We start from the raw sequence: 18,075 nt of genomic DNA, 5'->3' as shown, positions 1-18,075 counted from the left end.
CAATGACAATATCAAGCTAATGAAGTTCTTTTAATTTTAAGACTCTTATGTTCTTTCCTTTTTCTTTGACTACTAGACATTGTATAGCCCATATATGGCTCTTGTAACATTGATGTATGGGCTAGGTGCAAAGTATTATACTCTTGTTTGATGGTTATGATATGAGACATCCATTTTACAGTATGTTTTATATATACATCTAGGGGATGCTCCCGAATATTTTAACCTATGAATGTAATGATATAAGCTAAAAGGGTAGTCTAAGTCCGCAAAGGGGACAACGACGACGGTTACGTCTAGGGGATGCTCCCGAATATGACAAGCATCCGAACCAACAACAACATATAATCAACATGAGTCACATCTCATAGGAGTAATTCACAAATCCTTTCAACATATACTACAACATTACACATAGCAACTACGTTCATTATGCACAAACATATAAGGGCTCAACATTTCATAACACATAATGAGAAATTTCTTTCTCAACATTTACATGAGCTTAAAATGCAACAAAGAGTTACCATGCTATCATTATTCTCAAACAAACAACAAAACAACAAAATCTCATGAAGACGCCATGCATACACATTTCATATAAGTGTAAGAATAGAGTATGAAGGATTTTTCTTAAAACTCAAGTTGGTACAACTTGTACCAAAACATGAGCCTATTTAGGAAAACAATTAAATTTAATACAATTCATTATTTACTTTATTAATATGAATATATAACCTCAAAGAGTAAAATGATGAGGGTAGCGGGACTTCATGTTTGCTTCGGTCTCCCATGTTGCACCCTCAACAAAATGGTTTATTTATAGAACTTTTATGGAGGAAACTTCTTTGTTCCTCAACTTCTTGACTTGGCAATCTAGGATATCAATCGGAACCTCTTCATTAAAGAGGTTCTCATCTACCCCTTAACCTTTAATAGAAAGAATAGATATCGGGTCACCTGTGAATTTCTTGAGCATAGGAACATGAAACATCGGGTGAACCGAAGCTAGTTCATTAGGTAGTTTAAGCTCATAGGCAACCTTTCTAACCCATTGTAAAAAATCATAAGGATGAACATACCGGGGACTTAATTTCCCCTTTTTACCGAATCTCATCACCCCTTTCATAAGTGATATCTTCATATATACATGATCACCTATTTCAAACTAAAGATCTCTTCTATTGTTGGTATACGACTTTTGCCGACTATAGGCTGTCTTCAATCTATCTCTTATGACTTGAAATTTTTCTAAAGCCTAATAGATAATATCAGGACCAAGGAGTGAGGACTCACCATCCTCAAACCATCCAACCAGAGATCTACATATTCTACCATAAAAAAGATTCAAAAGGTACCATGGAGATGCTCGAATGGTAAATATTATTGTAGGAGAACTCAATTAATGATAGGTGATCATCCCAACTTCCTTTAAAATCAACAACACAATCTCTGAATATATCCTCAATGGTATGAATAGTACGTTTCTTGCCCGTCCGTTTGAGGATGAAAAGCGGTGCTAGGTTTCACTTGAGTACGTAAACCTTTTTCAAAAACTTTCAAAAAACAAGAAGTGAATTGGGCACCCCTGTTTTAAATCATGGACAAAAGAATCACATGAAGACTCACAATCTCATTAATATAGATTCTTGCATAATCTTCGGAAGTATATGTAGATTAAACACGAGTAAAGTGGGCAGATTTGGTAAACCTATCAACAATAACCCATATGGAATCATTTTGCCTCCGGGTTCGAGGCAACCCAACAATAAAGTCCATATTGATGGCTTCCCACTTCCAAGTAGGAACATCCATGATATGGGTTAAACCACCCGGTTTTATATAATCGCCTTTAACTTGTTGGCAATTTGGACACCTTTAAAAAAACTCCTGTATGTACCTTTTTAAACTATCCCTCCAATAGACTTCCCTAAGGTCATGATACATTTTTGTGGCACCCGGTTGTATAGAATAATGGGGACCATGGGCTTCTTCTAGAATTTGATTTCTCAAATCCTCAATATCCGATACACATAATCTCCCTTGGTACCTAACAACACCATCCCACCCTTGGGAGAATGACTCATTGGGATTACGAAGTACCGATTCCTTCATATCCATCAATAGAGGATCAAGATTTTGCTTTGATTTCACCTCAACCAGTAATGATGATACGGAGTTATGATGGACCATGAAACAACAATCTAGAGGATCTTCTAACTGCACTCCTAAATGAGCCAACCTATGAGCATATTTCACAAGTTCTTTATTCTCTTCTTCCACATGAGATACACTACCCATAGTCATACGACTCAAAGCATCCGCAGCCATATTAGCCTTGTCTAGGTGGCAAAGGAAACTCATGTCGTAATCCTTCAAAAGTTCTAACCATATTTTATATCAGAGATTCTACTCCTTTTGTGTGAACACATATTGAAGACTTTTATGGTCTATAAACACATCAACATGCACACCATAAAAATAACATATCCATATTTTCAATGCAAAAACTACAACAGCGAACTCAAGGTGATGAGTTGGATAATTCTTCTCATGAACTTTGAGTTGCCTAGAAGCATAAGCGATCACCTTGCCATGTTGCATGAGGACACATCCCAAACCCACTCAGGAAGAGTTACAATACACTACAAAACCTTCTCTACCCTCAAGTAAGGTCAGTAGTAGAGCGGAGGTAAGCTTATCTTTCAAATCTTCAAAACCTTTTTCACAAGCTTCCGACCACTCAAACTTAACATTTTTATTAGTCGGAGCTGTCAGAGGAGAAGTAATGGAAGAAAATCTATGAAAAAACCTTCTGTAGTACCTAGCTAGACCCAAGAAGCTTCATATGTCAGTGGAAGTCAAAGATCTAGGACAATTTCTGACCGCATCTGTCTTCTTCAGATCAACATCTACATCCTCACCGGAGATAACATGTCCAAGAAAAGCAACTGACCTCAACCAAAACTCACACTTTTTAAATATTGAATAAATTTGGTGTTCTTTGAGGACTTGCCAGGCCAACCTCAATTGACTCTCATGTTCATTTTAATTCTTGAAATATATCAAAATATCATCAATGAACACAATCACAAATAAGTCGATGTAATCTTAGAAAAATCTATTCATTAGGTCCATAAACTACGCAGGTGAATTTGTTAACCCAAAAGACATAACTAGAAATTCATGGTGACCATATCTAGTTCGCAAAGCTTATTTTGGAAGATCTTATCCTCTCACCCTAAGTTGGTGATATATTGACCTTAAGTCAATCTTTGAGAAGTATCAAAAACCTTGGAGTTGATCAAAGAGATCATTAATCCGAGGGAAAGGATACTTGTTCTTTATGGTGACCTTATTGAGTTGGCGATAATCAATGCACAATCTATGGGATAAATCCTTCTTTTTTGCAAAGAAGACAAGAGCACCCGATGGAGAAATACTAAGTTGAATGAAACCCGTCACTAATAAATCTTTGAGTTGGATCTTCAACTCTTTCAATAGAGCTGGAGCCATCTGATATGGAGGAATTGAAATGGGATTCGTATCTAGTAACAAGTCAATGCCAAAGTCAATTTCTTGTTCAGGAGGAACTCCTGGAAGGTCCTTAGGAAAAACCCTAGGAATTTCCTCACTATAGGGAATGACTCAATAGAAGGAGTTTCACATTTTAGATCTTTAACCCTCACAACATGGTATAAAAAACCATTCGCTATCATCTTACAAGCCTTCAAGCAAGAGATGATTTGACCTCTTGACATAGAATTTCCCTCCTTCCACTCTAAAATGGTTTCATTTGGGAATTGAAACTTCACAACCCTCGTTCTACAATCTATGGAAGCAAAACAAGCATGAAGACAATCCATACCCAAAATGATAATTAAAATAAAAAATTTCAAGTTCTACCAAATCAACAAGAGTAACTCTATTGGGCAGCATTACAAGTAATTTTATTATAGTCTCTCCTTGGAACAATAGAGACTAATTGGGCTACAAACCGAAAAGTGTTCAATCAAAACATCATGAAGTACATCAAACTTTTTAGCTACAAAAGGTGTAACAAAAGGGAGCAGTTAGATCAATAAAAACATAAACATTAAAAGAGAAAACTTGTAACATAATTTTCACAAAATAGGGAGAGTTCTCTTGTTCATCCCTAGCCTTCAGTGCATGAAAATGGTTCCCTTTTATAGTTTCGGAGCTTCAATTGGTTGATTTGAGCTTGGCCATTATGCTTTCCTTGACACTTCACATTAGGAAAATCTTTCACCACACTGTGACCTTTGCCACAACCATAGAAACTATTAGTTCAAACAAAGCATTCACACATATATTTCTTACCACACTTACGACAAGTTGTCTTTCTCTTGGTGGATCAACATTTTTCCCCCTTTGAGTCTTAGGATTATACACCCTATCATTGCGAGTCTTGGAGGAATTTGAAGGAAACTGGTTTGAAAACCTCTTCTTGAACTTAGGCTTGACTTGAATTTCAAGTCTACTCTTATAAGAACAACTTTCAAAAGATCGTACCTTCTTAGCTTCCATATTCCTCTTCCTTAGACGACTGTCCTCTACTTGTTGGGCATGAACCATCAACATAGAATGATCCATATTATCATGAAGCATATTTGCATGACATTCTTCTTCAAGATATTCAAACATGCCCATTACATAACGGCTCATTTCATCCATAGCATTGGAGACCAAAGAGGAAGCATATTTTGACAGATTAATGAACTTTAAGGACTCTTCCTTAACACTCATACCTCCTTGACAAAGGTTTATGAATACCTCTACCTTAGCTTCCCTTTGCTACCTTGGGAAGAATCTATCAATAAATGCCTTTTTGATAATCTCCTAAGTTACGGGACCACCTCCTAAAGCTATACTATCCTTTCACTTATTGTACCATGCCTGAACCACGTCCTTGAGTTGATAGGCAGCAAGCTCAACCTTTTTCAGTAGTACTCACCCCCATGGCAAACAAGATCTTATTGACATCATCAAGGAAATCTTGGGGGTCTTTATCAACTTTTGATCCCAAGAAAATATGAGGATCCATCCCCATAAAATTCTTTAGATGGCTAGCCATAGTATTAACATGTTTATTCTCTAGATTAAAAGCCTCCTTGTTAGCTTGTGTTGTAATTGCTTGATCTTGAGTGGTGATGGCTTGGGCCATTTCGAACAGGGATGCCCTCACCTCACAATTCTTCATGGCCAGAGGATTGACCAGAAATTGATCATTTGCAGCAGTTTGCACTTGTGGAGAAACTTGATTCCATCGGGAGTAGCTCCCGCATACGCAGTCTTTTCTCCTACTCTTCTCGCGGTTGTCCTTCTTGTGTTTTTCTCCTATAACCACAAGAAAGGGATTAGATTCTAAAAGACACACAGTGTCAAAACACTATAGGCACGACATAAGATTACAAAGAAAATAGAATTTTCCTAATAATCACATAGAATGTCATTCACAATTATGGTGCCCTTAACAGCCATGAACAAAACACTATATAATATTGTTTAGTGAGACATCGACCATAGCTTATTTAGCCTCATGCTCTGATATTATGTTTTTCACGAATGAAGAGAAACCCCCCAATCGCGACCGGCATCGTCATCCTCTCAGAGGACTCAAACAAGCCCTTAGCGTTTGTCATAACATGTCATCAGTTTAAATACAGAAAACTTGAAAACTTCTATATATAACTAAGTGAGGTATACTTAGACCTCAAACATAGAAGCTTACTTATGCTTTTCTTATAACAACATGATAGCATACATACGATATTCTAAAACTTAACTCTCATAAAAACCATCTAAAGAGTACGAGTTGTAATCATCCAATAAAATATTAATATGTTATATCGACTTTACTGCAATGAAATCCAAATAATATAATAAAGAGTATCTCTTAAAACTATTAAAGTCTTCATAATATAGAATAACAAAAAGAATAGCATCCCCGAACATGAGGACCTACCAACACTTGCAGAAAGAATTCCAAGCTTCTTCAATCGACCTTCTTAATCTTCAATGGCGGGACCCTACATTTGTTGTTATATAAAGTAAGGGGTTAGTATGCAACATGTACTTAGTTATATGCACATAAACATTTAATGACATCTGCGAAAAAGGACCATTTCTTTAGAAAGCATGCTAAGTCATTTGAAAACCTTTAATGCACATATACGAGAGAATATACATGATAAGGATTGCGAAAACATAAAGCATGATCATAACCAAAGACATATCATCATAAAGTAAGATTAACATTTCATGTTAAATCGTTCATGTCAATATAACATACAAAACACTTACCAATAATCTCTTCCCAAATCTGTAAGTGAAGGATCATGTGAAGCCCCAAAACCACACATAATCAAGTAAACAATATAGGAGACCATAAGTAAAGATTTGCTTCATAAAACTTATATTACAGGTAGTCATCACCACATATAGCAATATTGACCAATAACATGTTCGTCAACATAACCACATTATACAGGAGTAATATCATAGATCATAAACATTATATATTTCGTGTTATCATAATACATTAGAGCAATCTCCTAGGACTTCCCTTAGAGTCAACTTGTGCAATATCTAGGTAGAGTCCCATACCCCTACCTATACTAAGTAGACTCCTCAAGTAACCCTAGTAACTTTACATTTACTTGTATTTCAATTTTACTTGTGGGAAGAATCGCCTTAACCGACATTAGACAATGTGAGATAAACATGGAATCCGGTGTTATAGAACCCCAAACCGAAAGAAGGTGGTCTACCAGCCAAAGTAGAACCAGAACATGAACATATAATTCTAGGTGGATCCACTAGCTAGTATTCCTATGTTGGAAACATAGTTCAACAACTAGGATATATATTAGAGACCCATAGATCCACATTAAATGGCAGCCTCTATCTCATTATACTCATTATGAACCTACCTTCCAACTAGGGAAGGGACACCTCTCGTATCTAGTTGATCGGTGCTAAGCTAAAGTCTTTTTTTTAATAACCTTTAAGTCATCATTTATCATAAAACTTATCATAGGACATAAGAGATGAATTCCTTGTATAAACATGATCAGAAGCTCTTTAGGCTTAGATGTGAATTTCCTTTCATCACAACCTTCATTTGTGAGATTAACATATCATAATCATAGTGTGTAAGGCATACAAGATAAACATCATCAACTTGCATTATCATATCCTTACCATGATCTCACATCCAACATATTCATAGGCCATCATATATTCATGGAAACATCATAAATACTACAATTTCATGACAACATCAATTATAGGCCAACATCAACATAATAGTGTAATCATGACTTTAGATGACTTACCTAATTACTTCTAAGAATCTTCATCAAGAACGTACATTCAATTCATAATAATCATCCAATAATATCGTGAAACACTTAATAACATACATAAAAAATCTCGACAACTTTAGTCATACACAAGACCAATTCATAGTTAGGGTTAAGGAAAAGGGTTCATTTCGACTTCTTTCAACTATAGTTACGATCACTATGTTTTCATGACATTAAGTAATAGATATAACATAACGAAATTCATTATTTAGGGAGGGAACATTCTTCTCACGAAAATCAAACATTACATATCAATTACCAAACAATACATACTTAATTAGCCATAAAAATCATAGTTTTTCATCATTAGTTATAAATCTCAAGAGTGGAAGAAAACCCACTTGTAGATGAAGAAAACCCTAGGAATTGAATTGTTGGAAATCATCATTGAAGGACCTTTTAGGAAATGGAATCCCAAGATTTAAAATCCCATACCTTATTGACTATTATTCCATGAATATTGTAAGAAAATCTTGAAATCTTCGTCTTTTTCCTCAAGCTTTTCTTGTTCTTCAATAGAGTTTGAAAATGAGAGTGTTCTTGAGAGAGATGAGATTCAATTTGTCTAATATGATTCGGAGAGCGTGGAAGTGGTCTAAAACTGACCTAAATCATTATAAACTCGTCCCCTAAAATAAGCAAAAGACCCTTTACTTAAATGGGTCTTTTTGTGAAGTCAAATTGACTTAAAAAAGATGCGGAATTGTTGCACGCGCAGGGCCAATTCCATTTCTTTTTCTGAACCTTTGGGTCAGTGAAGTGGACCTCTTGGAGGCCCTACATCGCGAGGCAATCGTTTTCCTACCCCGTGTTTGTTGGCTCCACATCATTGGTAGCCAAGGCTAGGGTCCTTCTCAAGGACCCTTCAGGTGGTATTTGCGGAGTTTTTATCAAAAGTTTGGACACTCTGTACTATATTTTACCTATTTAAAGTCTTTGTACAAGTTTTTGACTTCATTTGACACTCCCAAACCTTTCCCAAACATAAGGACACCTATTAGTTCAAATAAGCTAGTTTTTGGATGTCAAGTTCTTTCTTTGTCGTTTTGGCTCTAACCTTTTCCAATTGGTTTTAATACATTAATATAGATCCACAAACATCAATTTAAATCATTGTTTAGCAGGTGAAGCTCTAGACTAAGTCATACAACTTTCGAAGTGTTACGGTACTTTCCCCGTGAGAAGAAGGAGGTGAAGATTTAGGAGCTCATTAACCTTAAGTAAGGTAATATGTGTGTTTAGGAGTATTGCTTTAAGTTTACCATTTTGTCTAGGTATGACCCATCTATGGTGTCTAACCTAGGGATGAGATAGGTAAGTTTGTGATCGGTGTTGCCGACCTTGTGAAAGAAGAGTGTCATACGGCCATGCTCCAGAATATCATGAACTTATCTAGGCTTATGGTGTATGCTCAATCCATTGAAGAGTCCATGCTTAATAGTATTTCTAGAAATTTAAAGAGGGTTGATACAATTAGAAAAACAAACCTAGGTTTGACAAGAGAGCTTCAAACAATGATGGACCTAGTTCTGCTATGGTCAAGGGTGAAAATGGTAGTGGTTCTTAAAATGTTAAACCTACTTGTGTTACATGTGGGAAGAAGCACTATGGGAAATGTCTAGTTGGTGTCTGGAGTTGATTTGGTTCATGTAAGGATGGACATAAGGTGAGGGATTGTCCTTCAATTGACGCTACAGGAAGAGAGACTAAGCAAGGTCCTCCAAATGCTCCGGAAGGTGATGCTGCAAAAAGGAATCACTTCTATGCTCTTCGGTCAAAAGGATCAAAGCCGGATGATGTTGTTGTTGGTAAGTCCTTATGCTCTCTGTTTAGTTTTATGAGTTCCTTCTAAGTGGGGGAGTATGGAGAGTAGTGGAGTTTTGAGTTGTTGTCTCTTCTCTTCTATTCTATACAAGCTTGAGAGATAGAATATCATAGTAGCATGTTGCATGTTGCATAATATTTAGGACTCTTGTTGGAATTGAATTTCATTTATTCCTTGCATTGTGCATTTTTATAAAGTTACTTTTATGTTGTGAATATAGGTTAGATGGTTTTAAATATCATATGGTTATGCTTTAATTTTAAATTGCTTAAGAGTTGCATTTTTGGATACTTGAGCATGATAACTGTAATGCTTGAACCTTCAATGTGAAGTTTTTGCAAAAATGACAAAATTATTATTTAATTGAAAATGGTTATAATGTGTATAGAATTGATGTATATGAGTAAGATAATGTGTGGAGAAGGAGTTCCTCCTATTTTAAAGTAGAATGTGAGTCTTAATGAGTCCTAGATTAGTTTATATCCTCTTGTTGTGTTTTTTGTCTCTTAAGTATGTGAAATTGGTGTTCCTCCTAATCTTATATTGTTTATGGTGTGGTATGGTTATTTGCTTCTACTTTTGAGTTTATTATCTCTTAACTGTGTTTAAAATGAAAGAAGAGTCGTTTGAGGACGAATGTTGTCTAAGTGTGGGATAATGTAACACCTCTAAAATGACCTAGGTGAAAGTAGAGCCTAACACTGGTATCATGAAGTTTGAAGTCCTTAAATGATTTACAATGATTTTAAGAGTCAGTTTCTAATGTTTGGTGAATTTTTGTGGTCAACCGTCCAAGAACGTCCATGACGTTTGAAAGGTTTCCCTTGAAACATGCTTGTCTGCCTTAGTGTGTTTTGTCAAGTTTTACGTGTTCTTTTTGGATTAAATTTATGTAATAGGTCCTTAACATGTGTAAGAGTATGTTCGGGTTTGATACGTCTGGGAAAAACTCCCAAGGACAACACAAAGGGTCCTTGAGGAGGACCCAACTCCTGGCCTAAAGCTGTCAAAACCAGCCTCACCTATGGATGCAGTCGACGTCCAGTAGGCTGGTCGACGCCACGTAGGTGGTTGGCGTAGGTTAAAACTTAGTCTGGGGAGCTTGTGCTTCGATTAGTCCAGTATCAGACCCAAACCATGGACCAAAACGATGGTCCGTTTTTGGGTCTATTGGCCGTAGGTGAGCAACCGTCAATGGCACCTGCAATTTCCTGCAGTTGTCTTTGCCAGCCCAAAGGAATTTTGGGGGTTTCACCTAGACTTCCTAATATTAGTTGGACGGTTACTTAAGGATATTTTTTGTATTTTAGGTAACTTTATAAGTATTGAACCCCTATTCAAGTCATAATTCAAAATCAAAACCTCAAGACCCATAAAGAACTCTCTAGAACACCATTGAAGCTTGAAGGGAGATTGGATGTTGAAGGCTGATTTATCCATCTATTCTAATCAATTTTCGTGTTCTATCATCAACTAAGGTATGTTTTTCATCCTTGAATCTTTTTTCTTCAAGGAGCCAATTTTCAATGTGGTTTTCCAAGACTTTCTCAAAAGATTAACTTCTAAATTATAATCTAGCCAATGGTTCTTGCATAACATTTTGAATCATTGTATTATGATTGAATTGATGTTAATTTTCTAATTTTAACCGAAAAACTCTATGAACCCATGGAATCCTAGTTTTGACTATTTAATGGGTGATTTGATCATGTCTCTATACTATTGAATCCTTGTGTAGTTTGATTGGGGCTATTGAATTATGAAAGAATAATATTAGAATCATATGTAGACTGTCCTAAATTGATAAATTTATATTTTATTACTTTGAATTCATTGTACATTGAGACGATTGTATTTAATTAGTGATCATGGCTATTGGTAAGAATCTTTGAGTATGGACTTGGTTGGTTTTGGTATGAATTGATGTTGTGAGATTGGTAGTGGTATGTTTCCCTAACTCTCACTATATTGTGTAGCATATGGTCTTGAATTATGTTGATGATTGGTATGGTCCACTTATGGAGGCGGTGCTTATGTGCTATACTTGTGAATTTTGTGGCCTCGTCGGCATTACTTTATATATTGTGAAACAATATGTCCTCATCGGTGTTACTTTATGAATTATGATATGATCATGTTATAACTTGATTATGTGAGTATTGTTAAGGTCTTGATGGCCTATATGTATGTGTAAAGTCAAAGCATGAGCTCTCTTAGTTGATGATATGTGTCTCTTGTAGGATACATGAAAGTACTTATGTGTATTACTTGATATTGAAGTATGATTCTTCTTGATGACTTACCTGAGACATGTGATGGTTTATATTCATAATTCTACAGATGTGTGTAGGGTGACTTTCAATTATACTTGGTTGTCCCAATGTGCTTCTTGAATGATATGCTAATGTGATAAGGTAAAGTATATGTGTGTCTTGTTTTGGTAGACTTGTGTCCCTTACTTGATACATGTAGAATGTGAATTTGGATTCTTCACTTACTATGCTAAAGCTCCTTAGTCTTGTATGTGTTATTGACATGTGAACTTGAACATAGGTAAGAAGGTCTTTTATGTGGAACTTTTTAGAAAGAAGGTTACGATATCCTTGATGTTCGAAGTCGTAATGGTATCCTTCTCGTGTGATTTGTGGACTTAGGGTTGATTGACTAGAACGAAATGAAATCATCCTTAGTAAAGTCATTGAGATATCCTCTTGATCATTGTAAGGAAACACTAGGGGACCTCTTTTGTAAGTTGTAATCGGATTTGGTTATGAACTACATATGGAACCTCTTCATATGCTCCTTTATTGAATTACTCTATGAGATCAAATGGTAGAACCGAGTGAGTATGCTTGAGATGTTTCTCTAAATAAGATTAGATTAGAGAACAAAGAAACCCTTTATATTTCTTAACCATGTTCCTACATGGGATGTGTCCTAGTTATACCATTGGCAAGTAGAACACCCTCTATCGGAGTACGTCTATGACTCCGGATTTTATGCCTAGCTAGTATGGTCTATGCCGGTTATTGCCTATTCTCAACATGTGGGATATATGCTTCTGTTGGATAAATACTATGAAGTTTAGGTAGTGGAATGGGACGCTATCTAGACACTTCACGACTAGGCTTTGAAGATATTAGTATGTGAGTCGCTAGGTCTTATCCAAGACCATTATGTGAATGTCCGTAAATGTTGAATGTCTCTTAAATAGTCTAAGGAACATAATGATGAACGTCTCTTAAATGATCTGATGAACATAATGAATTAATTAAAGGTATGGTAATGAAAAGGCAAGTATCCATAGTAGTTTTAAATGTAGTTATGGGGATATCCGACCTTGTGGTTAATGAATGTAGGTTTCCTATGTTGATTCGTAGCATGGACATCTCTCGTCTCATGGTTCATGTAGAACATATAGACGAGCAAACGCATAAGCAGGTTTGTAGGGAGTTCAAGAAGGTAAGAATCAAATATGGGAATCATTTAAGACTAAATTTGAGATGTAAGACAAACCAAGGTTCAAAAGGAGATTTCCCAACAAAGGTCCTCTTAATTCTGCAAGAGTCAACATTAATAAGGTGTCTACTCCCAACCTTCAAGAGGGTAAAGGTTGTGGTTCATATGTTGAGAAGCCTGTTTGTTCAAAATAAGGTAGAAAACATGATGGTAAGGGACTAGTTGGCATGGGAAATACTATAGTTGTGGCAAGAGTGGTCACATGAAGAGAGATTTCCCTATGATAAAAACTCAAGGAATGTAAAATGGTCAAGCTCAAATAAATGCCAAAAATCTGGATGCTCCTAAGAAGAATCACTTTTATTCTCTCCAATCCCGAGGTTATCAAGAGAGCTCACCGAATGTGGTCAGAGGTATGTTACAATTATTTTACTTTGATTTATATGCTTTGTTGGATCTAGGAGCTACATTGTCACCCCTCTTATAGCCATGAAATTTTAAATACTACACGATATATTAGACAAACCTTTTTCGGTTTCTACCTTGGTGGGTAATTCTATGGTGGTCAAGAGAGTCTATAGAGGTTGTCATATTTCGTTGTCCAATAGAGTTATATTAGTTGACTTGATAGAACTTGATATATTAGATTTTGATGTCATATTGGGAATGGATTGGTTTCAATCTTTCTTTGCCTCTACTGTTTGTAGGACAAGGGTAGTAAAATTTTAATTTCCAAATGAACCTATTTTTGAGTGGAAGGGAGGAAACCCAAATCCTAGGGGTAAGATCATTTCATGTCTAAAAGCTTTCAAATTGATTGCAAACGGTTGTCTCTCCACATAGTAAGATTTAAGGATCTTGAATCCGAGGTCCCTCCAATAGAGTCAGTAACCGTACTGAGGGAATTTCCTGAGGTGTTTCCCGATGACTTTTCTAGAATTCCTCCAAAATGGGAGATTGACATTGGCATAGATTTATTGCTGTATACACAACCTATTTCAATCCCTCCTTATCAGATGGCCCCGGCCAAGTTGAAAGAACTAAAGGCTCAACTCAGGATTTTCTAGATATGGGTTTTATTCAACAAAGAATTTCTCTATGGGGTGCCCCGGTATTGTTTGAGAAGAATAAGGATGGGTCTTTGAGAATATGAATTGACTATCATCAATTGAAAAAAGTCACTTTAAAGAACAAGTGCCCGCTCCCTAGGATTGATGACCTGATTGATCAATACCTCGAAAAGATTTACTTTTGAAAGATTGACTTTAGATCGGGTTATCACCAACTTAGATTGATGGAGGTTGATATTCCGAAAATGGCATTCCAAGCAAGATATGGTCACTTTGAATTCCTAGTTATGTCATTCGGTCAAAAAAATACCCCGATAGCTTTCATGGACCTTATGAATTGAGTTTTTAGAAAGCATCTTGATTTGTTTGTTATTGTCTTCATTGATGACATTGTGATATACTCTAGAAGTTAAAACGACCATGTGAACCACTTGAGGATAGTTTTGCAAATTCTCAAGGATAACTAACTTTTTGCTAAGTTAAATAAATGTGAATTTTTGTTGATATCGGTTGTGTTTCTTGGTCATATTTTCTCTAGTGAAGGGGTAGAGGTTGATTCAAGAAAGACAGAAGTTGTTAAAAGCTGCCCTAGACCTTTGAGTCATACCGACATTCGAAGTATTCTAGGTTGGCCGATTACAATACGACGTTTGTAGAGGGATTCTCATATATTGCATCTCCATTAACGAACATAACCCAAAAGAAGTCCAAGTTCGAATGGTCAGAATCTTATGAAAAGAGATTCTAATTATTGTAAGATAGAATCACCTTCGCTCCGGTATTGACCTTATTGGATGGTGCCGAAGGGTTTGTGGTTTATTGTGATACCTCTCGAGTGGGTCTAGGATGTGTGCGCATGCAACATTGAAAATTCATTGCGTATGCCTCTTGGAAACACAAGACACATGAGAAGAATTACCCAACTCATTACCTTGAGCTTGCGTGCATGGTATTTGCCTTGATAATTGGAAGACACTATCTATATGGGGTACATGTTGATGTGTTCACCGATCACAAGAGTTTGCTATATATATTCACTCAAAACGACTTGAAGCTATGCCAAATAAGATGGTTAGAACTTTTAAAGGATTATAATATGAGCTTTCTTTACCATCCCCGAAAATCTAATATGATTGAGGATTCACAAAGATGAGTGACATGGTAGTGTGTCTCACGTGGTTTATAATAAGAAGAAGTTAGTGTAATAAGATCATATGTTGCCTAGATTGGGGGTTTGACTAGAAGACCCTCTAAATGATGATTTTATGGTTCGCCACAACTATGAGTCATATTTAGTGGGTGGGGTAAAATCCAAGCAACACCTTGATCATCTATTGATGGAGTTGAAGGAAACATTCCTTAGTTAGTCTAATGATTCTTTTTATCAAGGAGAAGATGGGGTGCTTAGGAATTCGTTCTCTATTCACCTTAAACCACACTCCCTCCTTTGTTTTTAACTCAACTGCTCCATGAGGGATGATTGGGTGATCAAGTAAGGGCCAGTCCGTTTGGACTTGAGCTTGCCCGAAATACAAGGCAAACCAGATCTGTCTAAAAGCACCAAATCCCCAACCATAAACTCTTGTTTTGCACTTTTCTGTTCATTCTCCTTCTTCAACTTTTCTTTGTGGGATATGGCGGATACCAATTGGAGCTCACCACTCTGCCTCATGGTCCTACGCACGTTGAAGGCGCTTCTTCATTGTTCAACCTAAATTTCATCTGCCCCTTTTCCATATCAACTAAGGCTCTACCTGTAGCAAGGAATGGCCTACCAAGAATAATAGGCACTTCAAAGTCGACTTCACAATCAAGCATAACAAAATCTGCCGGAAATATGAATGACTCCACTTTTACTAGCACATCATGGAGTATCCCTATAGGCCTTTTTACTCTCCAATCAGCCATCAGTTGCCGCATCATAGTGGGTTTTGGATCACCCAAACCCAACTTCTTGTAAATCGAGAGGGGCATGAGATTTATGCTTGCCCCCAGATCACATAATGCTTTCGCATAATGTAATGACCCAACTGTACAAGGAATAGTGAACGCACCCGGATCTTCTTTCTTTTGTGCGAGAGATCTTGTAGCAATAGCACTACAATGCTGCAGTCTATCATCATCCTCGAAAGTGACCGATCTTTTCTTTTAACCAGATCTTTCATAAACTTGGCATAACCGGGCATTTGTTCAAAAGCTTCTACCAAAGGAACATTGATAGAAAGCTGCTTCAGCATTGTTATAAAACGCCGATATTTACCATCCTCGGTCTTTTTCACTAATCTCTGAGGGAAGGGTAGTGGTTGTCTATGCATGGGAATTACCTTCATAGGGACTTCTGCATCTTTTCCAATGCTCTCTTCTGCTTCACCACTACCCTTTACCACCTTATCATCATCCTTTCTCACCTTTTCCTCATTAGACGGCATAGGTGGGTCAACTGTTTGCTTACCACCATGAGTAGTGATTTCCATACAGTGTGCATCATTTTTCGTATTTTGGACAGTGCTGCTACGAAGAGTGCCTGGTTGCCGTGTGTTCACAGTCACAGATAATTGGGCCATTTGCAACTCGATTTGCTTAATCGATATTGCATGTGTATCGACTTTTTGCCCAATGCCTGCTAAATCACACCTTAACTCTTTAATGTGCTCATCACTAGCATCGAACCTCCTCATCATTTTGTGTAACATATCCTCAACTCGCGCCATACTATCTCCACCATCCGTAGGAGTAACTTCACGATTTTGAGGAGGGACATAGGGCCCATTCGTATCATTTCTGTTACCGTAGTTACCCCTCTTGAAGTTTTTGTCGCGGTTGTAGTTTCCATCTCGGACATAATGACCCTCACGGTTGTAGTTACCATAGATCCGACCTTGGTTCCCTTGACCTTGGCGCCAATTATCCTGATTTGAGCCTTGGGCGCTCGGTCGAAGACCCCCCGTCTGCTCATTTACTGCATAGGAGTCCTCCACATAATAGCATTCATCATTAGGAGGTGGTGGTTTAGGCAAGTAGTTAACTGCATTTATCTTTTCTGCACCCCAGTAACATGTTTTAGTACCAACCCAAGCTCAGTTCTCATCTTAGCCATTTCTTCACAAATCTCATCTGTGGCTTGGTTGTGAGTGGACTGCACTACGAAGGTATTTCTCCCGGTATCTGACTTCCTAGTACTCCAAGCTTTATTATTCCGGGAGATTTTCTCTAATTTTTCCGCAATCTCAGCATAAGGACACTCCCCATAAGATCCACCTGCTATAGGCTCCAACACCGCTTTATTATTATCATCGTGTTCCTGATAGAAGTATTCCTTCAGTGACTCATCATCTATACGGTGATTTGGGGCACTTCTCAAGAACGAGGTGAATCTATCCCAAGAACTACTAACTGACTCTCTTGGTAGTGCCACAAAGTTGTTCACTATGTCTTTGTGGTTTAGTTTCTTGGAGACCGGATAGTAGCGTGCTAAGAAAACATCCCTTAGTTGGTTCCAAGTGAAAATTGAGTTGTAAGGGAGCTCAGTGAACCATATAGCAGCCTCTCCCGTCAGTGAGAGAGGAAACACTCTAAGCCCGATTGCATCAAAGTCCAAGTCAGGCCTTCCTACACAGCTTTTGGACACTGCCCTTACCTTAGCTATATGGGCATGTGGATCCTCAGCAGGTAGCCCTGAAAACAAACCTTTGGCAGTGAGCATTTGCATCATGCTACTAGTACCACAAAGGTGTGGCCTGGTGGTAGATGTGGCAAGACAAGTGGCCCATCGGAGTCTGCTATGTTGTCATAGCCTCTATAGTATGCTTGGGGCCGTGGAGCGGTATTTTGTCCCCTCTGTTGGTGTTCACCTGGAGCATCGGGTAACAACTGACCATGAATATCAACCGGAGCTGGTATGTTATGGTTTGGATCATCATCATTGATTCCCAAGTTTCTATTCATGTTGCGTAGTGATCGCTCTAATTCGTGATCGTAAGGAAACAAGGGTTCTCTTCCTCTCCGTGTATTTGGCATACAAGGAGGGTGGTTCTGCACGAATCAAAAACAATAAAACAAAGTAAAATCAACAAAATATCAACTAAACTATAGTAATAAGTTTAAGTTAGTCTAAGAGCTACTTTCCCCGGCAACGGCGCCAAAATTTGATACGCTCAAACTTACTTCTAAAATAAGATGTAAAGCGGTCGTGTCAAGTAAATAACCCAACTAGTGAGGTTGGGATAGTTCCCACGAGGAAAATAGTCCAGACTTAACGTCAATTTATTACTACTAATGTTCAGTCAATTACTTTCTTGGAAAGAAAAAATGATAAAAAAAAGGGGGGGGGGGG

This window comes from Solanum pennellii, chromosome 3, assembly GCF_001406875.1.
Source record: "Solanum pennellii chromosome 3, SPENNV200".
Taxonomy (NCBI): domain Eukaryota; kingdom Viridiplantae; phylum Streptophyta; class Magnoliopsida; order Solanales; family Solanaceae; genus Solanum; species Solanum pennellii.
This window is presented reverse-complemented; position numbering follows the sequence as displayed.